The 16507-nt window shown below is 36.3% G+C and overlaps 1 pseudogene; it reads right to left on the bottom strand.

Annotated features, from left to right (window-relative positions):
• Nucleotides 1-10: 10 nt before the first annotated feature.
• LOC141595409 (pentatricopeptide repeat-containing protein At4g18975, chloroplastic-like) lies at nucleotides 11-6210 on the bottom strand (annotated as a pseudogene).
• Nucleotides 6211-16507: the final 10297 nt, after the last annotated feature.

Below are 16507 nucleotides of genomic sequence, written 5' to 3'. Positions count from 1 at the left end.
GGAAGGGGAGATAAGAAAAATATTTGATCTTTGTGCCAATTCCTCACACGAGCCCAGCATTCGTGTTTTATTGTCCAATAGTTCTACACATGGATGATACAAAACTTCAGAGTGCACGAAAACTTGCATAAGGCGGTATCTGACACCTCAAGCATCAATATCATGCATTTTGCTGAGTGCTTGTCCCACGCTTCCGTTTCAGGGCTTTTATAACACTTCTCTTCCTCCCTGCTCAAGAATTATGTTTTGTATGGAGCATTAGTTTTACCTCCTTTTTTTTATTTTCTTTTGAAATACAACTCCAAAAACCAATGAACAAATACTCAATCATTTTGACAAGAAAAAGATGACAGAATGACACCATTCTTCATTTAAATCTAATTCTAACTCATGAACCAGAAATTAACAAATCTTTTACACTTACTCTATCGTAAGACGGTCTCATGTTAATATAATGTGAGACTCTCATTTAACTTATAACTACCTCATTTATATTCTCATTTAGTCATATGGTCAACAATCTCATGACAAGATTTGGGCAAAGACATATTGCCACGGGTAAATGCACTTTTACTCTTGTGGTGCGTCAACATGGGATTAAACAAGGAAAAGAGAAAGGAAAATATTTGGCAACATTGCGACAAAACCACAATTGGAGAGAAACTATTTTGAGTTTTTGGACCAGTACAGACCGGAGAGCAAACCTCAATAAATTCCAAATCGAAAGACCGGACCGAGATGAGGTAGATCCGGGTCGGTTTGAACCGTCCTGTCCTAGCCTCGGCCGAATTATGGACAGTCGTAGAGAGAAGGGCACATTATTGTGGCTATACTAATACTTATGTGGCGCAGACTGCAGACCACATACCATTATACCATTACCCTTGGCAATAAAGGCACGCTAATATTATCATGGGACAGATATATACGAGTCCTTGTGCATGGCAATATCAACTTTTCCGACAAACAAAGTATCACTAAACAGTTATTCTCCAAGGACAAGAGCCATTACCTGAAAGTGTGTGCATTCTGGATGTCACTTTCTTGGGTTTCTTGTCAGAGTCGTCACTTTCTTTTGTTTTTCGTTTCAATAGAGCATCATACTTTTCCAACAACCTTTCTTTGTCTTCTTTCAAGTCCAGCAAATCATATGCATCTACAACCTTCTGCACTATTGACTTATCAGGGGGCTTACGACCAAAAGCCTCAAGGCGCTTAAAAAGCTGCAACGTAGAGATAAGGAATGTTAAACAAGCATCATACGGAGTATAAGAATGATAAACCTAATGAGAAATATAGGATCTACTCAAGCCCATGTTTTCAAAAGTCGAAACTCAAACTTGCATAATCTTTCCACCGAAAACCAGCACCGGAAATGGAGGGGAAAGAAAAGAAGAATAAAAGAAATACATACAAAAAAAGACAAACCATAATAAGTAAACTTTGACATCATTACCCCAATGCCTGGAGAAGCTCCCACAAATAGTGGGGTAAGAGGGGTTGGATGTACAGGGTTTTTCACTTGTAACAGCAAAGAGATTATTTCCAAGTGACCCTGTTAATTGAAAATGGGACGACTGGACGACCATGTGCTACTTCATTAAAGGATGGACAAAGGGTTCGTAGAGACATTTTGATTCAGTCCACTATATTCCAGGCACTAAAGTTCTTAATCATTGGCTCCAAAAATGGACGTAACTCTAAAACTAAACTTCAAGTCAAAGATAGTCAAACTCTTCAAAACTCAAAGCTAAGCATCAGTCTCTTCATCCCAAAACGATTGAGAGTTCCATTGAGGTCCAGTTTTCATTAAATGAGTGGAACTAGCCAACCCTTGATACCCATCTTCACCCCAGGTGAAATTGTACTCTCGTCTGCCCCTTCCCAATTGATGTTATTGATAAATGGTGATATAGCTAGATTATAATTGCAGTAACCTACTATAACAAGTCACCAATGAATATGGGACAAACAAATTGTAATAATGATCATTGGTCTTGGGACGATGGAAATTAGTAAATATAGTTATATGAAACGTGATAATCTCACAACACGAGAAAACATTATATTATGGACATAACAGATGCTGGTGACCATAAGAATAAATGTGATGGAATTACAAACAATCTTCAGTTTCATTCAAAGATAATTTTACTCGTGAAAAAAAAAAAAAAAAAAAAAAAAAAAAAAGAGATTTTAAGAAAACTTTTGGATGTTTGCAACAGCAACAGATGAGTTTCCAGAGAAGTGTGGTTTCTGCCAGCCCCCCCACCCCTACCCCCTACAGTCAGAATGAGTCCCCAGTAACTCATGCATTGGAACTTGTTCATAACATTGCAGAGTCCTGGCACCCTTCAAGCGGGTTATCAGGCAGAATTCAGAAAGTGAGTAAAGGTTCCTATTTTCACTAACTCCCTTATCTCCCCTTCGTGAAGTATTAGATGGGCCAAATGAACTCTCCTAAAGATGGAAAGAAGTCATTTCTGATCCGTAGGTGATGATCATAGTTAACTTCTTCGCCCATTTATAATTTCAAAGACTCAAACCCATCGATAGAATTAGCTATCTTTTCAACTTGTATGAGGTGACACAAAAGTTAATGATTTAGGGAAAGGAGAGAGCGTACTAGTGACTAGTGAGAAGATCTACTATATAAGGAAAACAATGAAGAATACAGACATGGAGAATCAACATAAACATGCTGCAATCAGCCCAAAAATGAAATCGATAGTCTATGAAGACAATAAACACACTACAACAACAACCTGAACTTAGTAGATATCTCTATAAAATGTTTCATACCAATCCCCCTAAGCATCAATACCAAGTGGTGAAAGATTCCAACATTTATATTACATAACAAAGAGAAATGACAAGATCAAGGGAGGTCAAACATATGCAGCCTTACTCTTGTGTTTAACAACAAAGAGAAATTGTTACTAAATGACCCATGAGAAAATTGTATTTAGACTAGCATTGAATGCCTCTTACATCACAACAAATAGAAACGCAACCAATGTAGTGAACCTTTTTGCTTCATTCTATAGTAATTTGAACCAAAGAATAGTGATTATTTGGCTCCCATGGAAATGGAAACTAGACATGGCCAATACTAAATAACGAAAATGAATGAAAACAGATCAGCAGGGAAAATTAACTAAAACAGATCAGCTTAATGAAATGGTGTGGAAGGAGGGAAATTACCTTGACAATATGGTCCAACATAGCGTTTCGCAAATAAACAGAAATCATGAGATGGCAAGCTTGCCATGGTGCGAATGCGATCATTACCCATCTTTTTCATCCAAAAATTATGAGCTTCATCGGCTCTGTGATCCTTGTCTAAAGCCAGTATAAGCTGCTGGTATGTTCCCATGGTGTTGCCTTGACCTTTGCTTAACATCCATTTTATAACCTTCAAAACCAGAAACCGGCCTCGTGAGATGTGTGTCAAACCAATGGCATGCATCAACAACAACATACACAAGCAACATTATGCTGTGCCTCAATGATTACACCTAAGGCAGTGTGTCAACGACCTTACCCACAAAGGTTTTCGACTTTTCGGATGACCCACAGTCAAAAGCTCTGGTTTAAATATTAAGCATTTAAGCCAAAGATTCACAATTCTTTGACTTTGGAGTACAATGGAAGTAATACTTTGAAAGTTGGCTCCTTAGCACAAAGATCCTCCCTATTAATGATGTGAAACAAAAACGCCAGATGAAAGAAGAGATACCTCATCCTTCAGATCATTATTTAGCCAGAAATAACAAAATGAAGGGAAAAGGAACAGCATTAGGAGCACCGGATGCATAGATAATGCATGTTATAGTTCAAAAATTAAAGTGGAAGGCTCATGTAAGGCTCTGCTACTAGATATGATTGTCAGATAAGGAAAAATATATTACACATACAAAAAAAGTAGAATCAAGGAAGTAAGAAACAATCTCAAACTAACTACCTCCACAACTTAGTAGTAACCCTTACCTTTACCACATACTTTGTTTCATAACAAAAAAATAATAATTAAATGTAGAAAGAATAAGGGCATCTAAACAACATACGAAATACTCTCAAGATAAAGGAAGCAAAAGTTATATGAAAGGGTTTTGCTGGCAGACTTTCTCGAGAAATTCAAACAAAAAGTTGTGTATGCCACTGTATTTTTGTTCCAACTTATATCAAGTTAAAGCAAATGTGAGTATAGAATCAGGAATACAAGAGTGAGAAACGAAACGATACCTGCACAACTCTATGCCACTGTTGCTCCCTCTGTAGAGTAAGCAAAACATGCTTAAGGGCGGCAATTGGAAAATTCTGTTCCCATGCGACATAAGTGTCTAGCGCACCATAGATAGCATCTTTGCTATCTCCCGGCTCTAAAAGCTGTCATTAACGTCAATTTCAATATAGCATAGATGTGTCACATTAATAATGCCATACTGCGAAAACATACTGACTTTGATGAAAGAATATAAAACATACAGTTTTGATGAGAAGGGTAGTCTTCTCTTTTCTGGAAAGATTGTGACCAACAGGTTTGGGTATTTCATTTCTTATTATTGCGGCGTTACTAGGTTGCACCCACTTTCGATCCTTTATATTGTTGGACTACACAGGAAGAATGAAGAATGAAATTGGATTAGCATATCTATACTATGCTGTCCATTACTTCGGTAACAATTACCTCCATTTCGAACATGACATAAATAAATCATAACAAATACCTGAGTTGGTGTTGGTGTTGGTGTTGGGGTTGATGTAAGCGGGTACGGGGTAGTAGTAGCAGTAGTAGTGAACCAATATCTGTGGGGTTGACATCCAATCACACCGATTCGAATTCGCCAAGTCTGAGTCTTCTGACAAACAACAAAAACAACTTCTTGTGACTAAATTTACAAAATACCAAATTAAATCAAAAATAATAAACAAACAAGCCTAAATATGTTATACCAGGTTTACTGCAGTTGATTTCAACATTAGATACTACTGTGTAGTTACTAAGTGGTCTTCTCACTCAGCCTCCGTGACGGCTTTCTAATTTCTATGCTTCTGCGACCTTCTCTTTCCCTTTGCCTTTCTCTCTCTTTCATTTCATACCTACCAAGTATGTTAGTAGGGGTCAGCTCAAAATATACGCTACCATTTTGTTATCAAAATTGCTAAACGTCGCTCCTATTTTACTAAATGTCGCCCCTAATTTCATTTCAACTTGACAACTTTGCCCTTCTCTCTCTAAAAAATATTCTTTCCTTTTTTTTCCGATAAGTCGGAAATGGGTGACGATAACACATTTTTCCGATACATGTGTGAATCGTATAGTAATGAAAATTCGTACAATTACAACAGAAAGCAATTCCAAAATGATTGGAATGCCGAACAACATTATCGGTATTACAATGTGTATGATAGTTATGATCAAGGCGAGGGAAGCGGTTATGGTTACGATGATAACAACATGGGTAACACGGAAAAGGGAAGCGGTTTTAGAATGCCGAACAACATTATCGAAATTAGATATGAATTATCGTATTAATTACCGATGAATTAACAAAAAAAAATATTGAACTAACGAATTAATGAACTTTTTGCCTATGTTAGACGATGATCGATAACATAAACGATAAATAATGACGATTTGGAGGGAAAACTCTCGTCTCTTCCCTCGCTTTCCTTTCACTTCCCTCTTTCCCCCTCCCACCCTTTTCCCTCCATTTTTGATATCCAAACAAGGAATGCGAATCGATACTCGGAAATCGCAATGAGCATTGATAAAGCAACGGAACAGCCCAAGTTTAGCAAAAAAAAATTGTCTGTGTTTCAGATGTGAAACCATTATATGAGTAGTACGCTAAAGTAATAAAACCAGTAGCAGAAATAGTGAAATTCATGTATGATATAGATGTAAAAGAGCATGTAGATGAAGAAAGTATGAGAGCAAGAAGAAATGATAACCTTTAGCAGGAGGAGACATTGATATGCAAAATAGGTACCTACACAAACCAAAATCGAATAAGAAAAAGTAGAAATGGATGAATCAGATTAAAAGTAAAGGAGGATTGAATGAATGAGAAAAATTGACTTACTGCTGCTGCTTCTGTGAGAGTGCGGCTGCGGGGTCTGATTATTTTAGACCCTATAGGGTCTGGGTCGGGTCCGGGTCTAAGTTAGGGTGTGCGGGTACGGGTCCTACTAGACCCGACCCATTACTATCCCTAATGGGAACGGAGGAGTACTTTGAGAACATACAAATACCAACGGCGGCTCTTTATATGGGCTAGGGCTTTTCACTCTTTTTTCTTTACTATTGGGCCTCGCCCTAACATCACATCTAGTTTAGGGCTCTTCTTTCGGTGCTTCGTCCAAAGACACGACCAGACCGCGTTACTTGGTCCAAGACCTGGCAAACGTGTCTACCGGATCAGTTTGGGTCGGCTCAATTTTGGGTCGAGTTGGGTTATTTCAGGTCAAGCTCGGGTCTTCAATTGGGGTGTCGAATCGGGTTCGGGCAATGTTTTCCAGGTCGGGTCATTCGTTCGGGTTAATTTTGACAAGTCTCTTTGGTCCAATTCCACGGTCCACCTATCTATGTTAGTTTCGTCTTTAGTATGGTCCTGAATCAAGCCGAATGGACCATAGACCAAACTTATCCAACAAAAATCTTTAAAATTGTAAATTTATAAATATTTCTTTTAATCTGATAATATTATTTTGTTACGTATTATTTTGACATTCTCTGTCTACTGAAAGAATAGGAAAATCTCCAAATTTTTCCGCCTACAACTTATAATGGGCCTAATCTTTTTGTAGTTTACACTATAGGTATGTATGGAGTCTATGTTTTTAAATATATTGAGAATACGAATGATTACAATTTGCATGGATTTGACGTACAGAAGATTTACCTTTACGTTATTTATGAAAAAAAAAAGTTATTTGACCTTTCCTTAGCCTCTTAAAAGAGATGGAGTTCAAAAAATACTTCTAAAAATACAACAATTCTCTATCTACTAAAAGAACTAGATTTCAAGCCCAACCGTTGGCTTGCTAACGTCTTAAAACATTTGTTAAACGTCGCTCAATAACTGCTAAACGTCTTAACCTCTTAAAAGAGGTGGATTTGCTAAACGTCGCTCAATAACTTCTCACCATCCCCGAATGGATCACCATAGTTTTCAAAACATTTAAACCGGGGTCAGTTACTGTTCACATAAAACAATACAACAGAAACAATACAACAATCATCCAATCTCCATCATAACTCCACACACCTGGCTACACACTAAAGTGTGTAGTCCTGCCAGAATACTCATCACAACAAGTATTCCACACCGCCAGTGGGGGACCGCAGCCGTTCCCACCTAAGGCACGCTCATCTCATCCGAGCGATAACCCATGTTCCTAAATGTGCTCATCCCCTCTGTGGCGGGTTCCACAGAGGGCGAATCAAGGGCGTGAAGCCACTCCCGCAAGTGACTCCACTCAGCTGAGGACGCACCTCACAAACCACAGACAAGCAATCACAACCAACCACATTATGCAACAACAATTACCAATTATCGTTTATAATATGATATTATTCAACAACAATAATCAACCATCAACAATTCAATGTAAACAATAACCGAGTAGGGAAACCCTACCTGGAATACGCAATTACAAGACCGTCACACGCAGCTAATCAATAATGCTCCTCTACGAAACCTCCTCCTATAATCACATATTCATATAATTATCACCTAATCGACATAATACACCCAAAACCCCCAAATCTACCCAATTAGGGTTCTAAACAAAATCAACGAAACATTATAAAAATTATACAAGAATCTTACCCTTGACGCGACGAACTCAACGGTGTAAAGAACAAGACAATCCGACGATCCTAGCCCTTGGGATTTGCTAACAACGCGAAGAATGAAAACAACGTAACTCTTTTTCTCTCTTGAAAGGTTTTAGAAAAGTGAAAAGTGATTAAGAAAGATGACGGAATCCTTTTATACTAATCACGCGTTATTAACAAAATCCGGCTAAAATAACCCGTAAGACTCACTTACTCGATCGAGTAAGTGATTTACTCGATCGAGTGCCCCTTACTCGATCGAGTGTCACACGTACTCGATCGAGTACCCAACAGGCAGACTACTATTTCGTGTAAAAACATACTTACTCGACAGAGTAAGCCTCACTCGATAGAGTACCCATAGACATGGAAAACCGAAGTATTACAACATGCAGCGGTCACGGAAGGTAGAAAAATTTATCCAAGTGATATACATGTTTTCTGGTCAAGGTTAGCTTACACGGAATCCAGTCATCGTCGTTCTAGCCATAATGATGTCATGGAGGATCTTTTCAATAAAGTTTGAAAATCTCACATTTTTGTCCAAAGAGATGTTATTGAGACACTATTCAGTAAGCTGTATCCAGAGGACGAGGTTGTTGAAGAACCTGAAAATGCAGAAACATGTCGTGGTCATCCGAGGAAGTCAAATACCCATAATAAATTTGGTGTCGAACATGCTAGACGTAGTCACCCGAGTGCGACAACAACTACCGATAGAGGTATGTCATGTCTGATTGTCATGTTTAATTTTTTATAATTTTTTAATTGTATTAATTGTTTAATATTAATTGTTTAATAATTGTCTATAAATTGTTAATAATTGTCTATAAATTGTATTAATTGTTTTAATTGTAAAAATTGTTTTAATTGTTTAAAAGTTTTTCAATGTAGGTGACGGAGTTCCCCTTCAGCTCAAATTTGACCTTATATCCCACATTGGGGGTTTCATATATGAGGAGTTCATGCCGATCCCGATCAAAGACGGTTTTTTGGGTGCTTTTGACCCTAATGGGGATCGTCGAACTGTGAGAACCTCTAAATAAGCGACTGTCCCACCTTAAAAAAAAAATGAAACATTAGTCGTACAGTAGTCGTATTATTAAAATACAAAGCGGGCATTAACACTTAGACATATTATTAAAATATGGAAAAATATAGTTAACGGAAGTCGTACCATAGTCGGAAAGTAGGACCTAGAAGCGGGCATCTGATCAGCATCGCAAGGAACGTTCATCACATAAGGATGCGAGTGTGAAACAAACCACTCCATATACCCTTTCGCATAAGCATGAGGTGGGTGAGCGGGTAAACTCAAGCTGTCGAGATGTGCCTTGTGCATTGACCAATGAGTCTAAGTGTAGTCCAAATACGAACTATCAAACTGCACATCATAGGCTTTCGACATAACTGGACGGTAGGCCTTATCAGGCCGTGCTATGGGGTCAGAATGATCTGCATGTTGTAACACCCCCGTACGCCAGGATGCCTTACCAAGGACCATCCCAGTGTATGACGGTGTCACCATCTCGGTTTCCCGAGGAGGTAGATCAAATTAGACAATAAAAGAACTATTGTAAACATTAATATATCTTATACAGTACGACTCATTACAACATCTTTATAATAAAAGGTACAACTATAACACTCATGACTCTGCCTCTCTAGACTGGTAGCGTGATGACTCGATCCCTCCAATCCTAGCCGCCATCATCAACAATACCTGCTAAGCCAACTGCTCACCATCCCCGAATGGATCACCGCAGGTTTCACAAAACAACAACAACGGGGTCAGTACTGACTAATCAAATGTAAGACAGTATAACAATATAAACAGCTGATCATCCTCTATCCCAGTCTCATGACCTCGCACAGTAACCGACTACACCCCGAAGGGTATAGCCCTGCCAGATTACCCATCGCAACAGGTAATCCTCGCCGCCAGTGGGTGACCGCAGCCCATCCCACCTAGTCCAGCTCATCAACGAGCGACTAATAATCCCTGTCCCTTAATGTGCACATCCCCTCCCGTGGCGGGTTCCACGGAGGGCGAACTAGGGTGTGAAGTCACTCCCGCTAGTGACTCCACCACCATCACAACACACACAGCCTTACAGCTGTCACAACACCACAACAACACCACCATCACCACTACACCCATACTCCGATGATCAGCAGATGACAATCATACACAATACAATTACAATCTTAAATCAATTAACGATGAACGAGTAGGAAACCCTACCTCATCGCAAAGCATGCAAGACTCCCATTTACAGCCACGCACGACTCCAATAAGCATCCTAACAATGATAACCATCTCTTATTACACAACTATACTCAAAGAATCACTCACAAGAACACAAGGCAGAAACTTACCTACATTAGCATCGACGGTGACATAGACGACCACCACTTCCGTCATCCTTTCTCGGCGAATCCCGTCATTCCCATGGTAGAGGTTTAGGCTAATTTCATTAAAGTGTGAAGATATGGGTTGATAGGGTAGAGATAGGCTAGGGTTAGAGAAAGAGGAACTGTCGAAGAAATGAGAAAATGAAATGAATCTCGCGAACTTGCGTTTATATTAACGTGTCGACAACAGCCATACTCGGTCGAGTACAAGAGTACTCGGCCGAGTAGGCTCTACTCGGTCGAGTATGGGTGATACTCGGCCGAGTAGCCTCAGCTAGGTCAAGCCAGTAATCCTATAAACCTCATGAAACATGTCTGATCCCTCACCCATTCATCCCTAAGGTCTGTTTGGTCAACATTAACGGTCAACAATGTTCTTAAATATCCTGGGTGTTACACATGTACTCAAATTGTCGAAGGCAACGATTTGGCTGGTATGGTTCAACAATGTCAATGAATCTCAACAACAGATGGAAAAGACTGCGAGGATGCTCGGTCTCAGGAGGGTTAGGGTACGGTCTCCAAGATACCGACTCAATCGACATCATATCAAGCTGCTCTCAGTAGGAGCTTTGTGCGACTCAGCCTTAGGTATCCCACTAGTAGACCAAATCGTCGCCCTAGGAGGCCCGGGTGTGCTCGCCAACATAGCCATCGGCCTAAATGGGGGGAAGTACTCAAAGATCCAAGTCTGCAACAAGGTCAAACAACCGCACAAGCCCTTACAATAAGCCCTCGTTGCAATCCTCAGCTGCCTGTATAAATAAGCCAATGCACTGGCACCCGAAGCGTACCCACTAATACCATCAACATCCCTCAGCATCGGGAATGTGTTTGCCCGGACCCTATCACTCGATTTATCAAAGGCATGTTCAACTGTTTATGCATGATGCCGGGCAAGTGACCAAGTTTCGAATCCTCAACTATCCGTCGGACCTCTTCCGACAGATTCCACTTACGAAGCTCGGCTAATGATCGCTCTCTAGTATACTTAGTCAGCAATTTACGATCCGCCTCAGGCTGACTCCACAAAACATGAGCTACATGTCCAGCAAAACTCGGAATCACATCCGGTACTAATGGACCTCCTGGTGCTGGACCTGTCAAAATCCAACTAGTATCTTTCCCCCTTGCCCTTACTTTTCTCTGCGGCTCCGGAATAGAATTATTAGAACCCTCGGCATAGACCTCAAACCTACCTTTCTCACCCTGCCTGACACGTAAAGCAGAACTGACCTCCACATTACCGGCCTTCTCATTACTCGCATCCTCATTTACCGACCCCTCATTTTCCGACCCCCGATAATTCCGTGCCTCCTCCTCAAGTTCCCTCTAGAACTCTTGATACTCCCCAGCATAGAAATCTTCCGACTCATCAGGCATCGATATCTCTCTCGACCCAATAGTAGTATATCCCACCTTCACCGTTAACGTTTTTCGACGATTTGAAGCACGTATTTATTTCTGCGTTCATCGGCATCAGACATCTGCAAAATATCCAACAATTGTATTAGTAATTAAATAATTAACAATTAACTAACTACGAAAATAATTTAACAAAATGATATATTTATACAAAATGCGTAAAATTAATTGAATAAATATGTAAATTAATGACACAAAACTAATTCAATTAACATATTAAACACAATATAAAAAAAAAATTATTATCGTAATTATCGTATGCATTACACGTTTTTTTGAAGAAAAAAAAGGCTGAAACGTGTGAGAAACACGAAAAAGCCCAGGCCCGAACATGTGAGAAACACGATTCTGGCCAGGCCGAAACGTATAACCCACACGAAAAGGCCAAGGCCCAATCGTGTAACCCACACGAAAAGGCCAGGCCCATTTCGCGCAAATCACACGCCACAGCCCACGAGAAATCGTGTAAATCACACGATTTGGCCCACCCCATTTCGTGTAATCCACACGTTGGGGCCAAATTCCAGATTTTTTTTTCGTGTTTTTTTTTTCGGGGTTCAAATAGTCTGTAAACTAGTAGATCTATACAAATTTGGCTCTAATCTCGTCACATATTACCTATCCTAAGTCACCCTATAAACTAATCTACATTAATTTAACAAATTTAAAAAGATAGCAAAAAAAAGTTAGCAAACACACACCTTATTGTTGATGAATTGGTTGTTGTTGTTGTTGTTGTTGTTGTTGTTGTTGTTGTTGTTGTTGTTCTTCTTCTTCTTCTTCTTCTTCTTCTTCTTCTTCTTCTTCTTCTTCTTCTTCTTCTTCTTCTTCTTCTTCTTCTTCTTCTTCTTCTTCTTCACCCGGATTTTTTGTTGTTATTGTTGTTGTTGTTGTTGTTGTTGTTTGTTGTTGTTGTTGTTGTTGTTGTTGTTGTTGTTGTTGTTGTTGTTGTTGTTGTTGTTGTTGTTGTTGTTGTTGTTGTTCTACCCGTTTTTTTTTCGATTTTTTTTGTTATTTTTGAAGCGGGTTTTGAAATTTTTGAAGCGAAATTAGTTTGAATACGGAAATGAAAATAAATAAGATGATAGTGTATAAAGGAGCAAGGGGAAAAATAGTAATTTGTTAGGGGCGACATGAGTAAAACTAGGGGCGACGTTTAGCAAACCCCAAATAATATTAGCATCAGGTAAAATGTCCGCCCAAATGTAGACATATTTGGCTTTGGCTTGTACGTACATATCGATGTCACATCTATCATTGCAATATTTCGAACATAGAACTATCGTGCATAAGCTATGTGGCTCGGTAAGAACACGTCATCCAAGCTTAGTTTAAAAGGCGGCGTTTGCTTAGCTGGACGCTAAAATCCCCAACCCTCCAAATGATTTAGGTGTTTGAGTTGTTTACCTTGTTTTTTCATCACCACCCCATAGAAAAATGTCGAGATTTCGTGTGTGTTTGACCTAGTTTTTTAAAGTGTTTTTTGACCCCAAAACACAAATTGACCAAACACACAATTATTTAAAAGTTGAAAAGAGTTTCTTAAAAGTTCAAAAATTATTTTTTTGCCCTTAAAAATAGAAGCGCCAAATTGATGTTTTTGGCTTTGAAAAACACTCCTTGAAAATCTATAAAATATTATTAAAAGGCTAGCCTAAAAATGACACGTAGACAATGCCACATGGGATGAAAAAAGCCACGTACACAGTACCAATGTGACTTGGCAAACGAATATGACATGGATTATCAAATTTTTATTATATTACATTAATTTAATTCACTTATTTTCTTTAAAAATCCATCCATATTCCATTAACTTTAATTTTTAAATTTTTATTTTTATTTTTAAAAATTAATTTTTGTTTTCGTAGTAATATAACGACTAAATTGTAACTTTAGTTTTTTTACTCTCTTTTCAATAGTAACTAGTTTTGGAGCCCGTGAAAATCACGAGATCGTTAATAATTGATTGTGTTTAAGTGTTTAATTTGTGAATAACTTATATGGAGTAGTCCCCCTCTCAATCATTTGTTTAATTTTAATTAAAAAACCAAACACAAATAATTAAAAAAAAAAAGTAAATAAATAAACACGACTGGGGGAACGGTATTTTAAAACATAAGTTTAATACACCAAATTTTTGATTCTGGATGGTACGCAAACCAAAATGTGAATAGCTTGGTTGTTTTGAAGTGAGGACACAATCCGTCAAATTGAATTTTCGGGTACTTCTGGTCTTATGGACAATCTTGACGCCATAGAAGTATTGGAACATGAAATTGCGCTCCATTGTCATCCCTTGTTTTCAAAGGACGGGTAATGTTGGTTTCGACAACCTGGTATCAAATAAGACAATATGAATTGGTATTTTGATGAGATTTTATAGAAAGAAAATCAATGACTCTCAATTTTCTCGTTTTAGTTGCTAATGAATCTTCAATTGCCTGTTCAATTAATGGTTCTTCAATTGTCTCTTTAATTAGCGATTCTTCAATTGTCTCTTTATTATTTAACCATTGATTTGACCGGCTTAAAGATTATAGAATATGAATGGTTTTTTTCACCAACAAACATTGCATTTTGCCTCTTTATTGCTTGAATGAAGATCTTTTTTTTATTGTCGTTTTGGTGCATTTTAAAGTACTTGGCCCTATGTTTATCTTGCAAAGAAACGGTCGTGAACTTTTTATGTGAGCAACTTTAACAACTATTCCAAATAATTCCAAGGAAAGATTACATATATTTAAAATATCACATTTTGTGTTATAATAATATACTCCGTAGTATATATAAGATTAGATATGGGACAAAAAGTAAGAGAGTAAAGTAAGGATCAAAACTTTATAGGTGAACTCTAATAATTATTATTATTAGTATAAGATGAGCAAAACTAATTACACATTGGAATTGAAACAATGAATTGGAGAATAAGAATCGTTTTCTAACTAATTACTATTTATGCATATTATAACACTATGATAAGATCAAATTGACATGTGTATCGTAATTTGGCTAAACAATTTGATTTGTAACCTGTTTGACAAAGTAAAAATAAAACATAAGTGTTACAAAGGAGACTAAAGTGTATGAAAGAGTGAAGGACAATAATGCAACAACATGTCAACAACTTATTAAAGATTTTTGCTACCATTCGATATTTCTAATACACCATTGTAGAAAAATGAAAAACTGACAAAAATGAAAGAGTCATCCAAACCAAGAAAAAAAATCTGTAAAGAAGATCCATAGCCATTATTTCGAATCTCGTGCATTGTTATTGATATGTGAGTATGTCATCCTCTTATAATATTAATACAAACACACATAAAAAAATAACTAATAAAATTCTAATTAATTCAAAACATAATAAAAAATAAAAAGTGCAACAATTAATTTAGTTCTCATTGTATAGTTTACCTACCAATTTTTTGAATAAAGTTGAAAATTCATTCTCCTGCAATATTAATATAAACACAAAAAAGTAACTAATAAGATTCTAATTAATTCAAAACATAATAAAAATAAAAAGCAAAATAATTAATTTAGTTCTTTAGCTATACCTTACCTACCAGTTTTTTGAATAAAGTTGGAAATTCATTCTCCTGCATTATTAATACAAACACAAAAAATAATAACAAATTAATACAAAACATAAGAAAAATGAAAAATGAAACAATTAGTTTACTTTTCTATGTATACTTTAGGTGCTATTTTTTGAATAAAATTGAAAATTAGGGTGAATATAATAGTTATATATATGAAAAATTCTATTACAAATTCTCTCAAAATTTTATGAATGAAAGAAAAATAAAAAAATATGGTACATAAATAGGAGTATATATAGTAATGATGAAAGAAAAGTTAAAAGGTCATTTCATTAAATAAAGGAAATAATGGTTATTAAATAAATAAGGTAAATAAATAAAAAAAAAATTATGAGAGGAGATCAATGGTTTACAATTTTTTTTTTTGTGTTTATCCCTTATATTTTTTTAAATTTTTTTACCTTATATTTTTTAATTTTCTTAAATTGGTAATCCATATCACTTTTTTTTACCATGTCACATTAAAAGTTGTCACATCACAATTAAACTTGCAATGTCACATTTTTTTGTTAGCCTTTTAATAAGATTTTATAGATAGAAACTATTATAGGTTTTATAGCCATTATACAACCATAAAATCCAATATATTAATTTTATTTTTAATTTATTTTGTGGTATTATTTAATTAGATCATTGATTGCCGAGAAACTCAAGAGGTGAATTAAGTAGGAAAAAATATTAATGAAAATTATTGGTGTTAACTGTTAAGTAATATAAAGAGTTTTAGTCAATTTATTAACATATTATATTATAAAAATTGATTAAATAGAAAAAAAATTTAATTAATTTGGTGGGTGTTAAGTATTATGAAGAGTTTTAATCAATTTATTTCCGTGTTTAATTAAAAAAAATGAATTAAATAGGAAAAAATGTTAATAAAAATGGTGGGTGGTAAGTAATATGAAGAGTTTTAATTAATAAGTTTTAATTAATTTATTAACATATTTTATTATAAAAATTTCAATTTTAATTATAAATTATAAATTTTATTAACATGTTTTATCACAAAAATTTCAATTAAAATGTCAATATTAACTATAAATTATGAAAATTTGATGTAATTTCTAAGGTTACATAAATTTGGGAAAACAATATATTTAATATACAAAAATCATTTAAGAATATAGATAATATCTTTTAATATTATAGATAAGTGAACAAAATTAATTTATAGATAAATGAATTAAATTAATGCCATGTAAATAAATTAATGCCG

Source organism: Silene latifolia, chromosome 8 (assembly GCF_048544455.1).
Source record: "Silene latifolia isolate original U9 population chromosome 8, ASM4854445v1, whole genome shotgun sequence".
Taxonomy (NCBI): Eukaryota; Viridiplantae; Streptophyta; class Magnoliopsida; order Caryophyllales; family Caryophyllaceae; genus Silene; species Silene latifolia.
The sequence above is the reverse complement of the archived record's forward strand: the minus strand, read 5'-3'. Positions and strand labels throughout refer to the sequence as shown.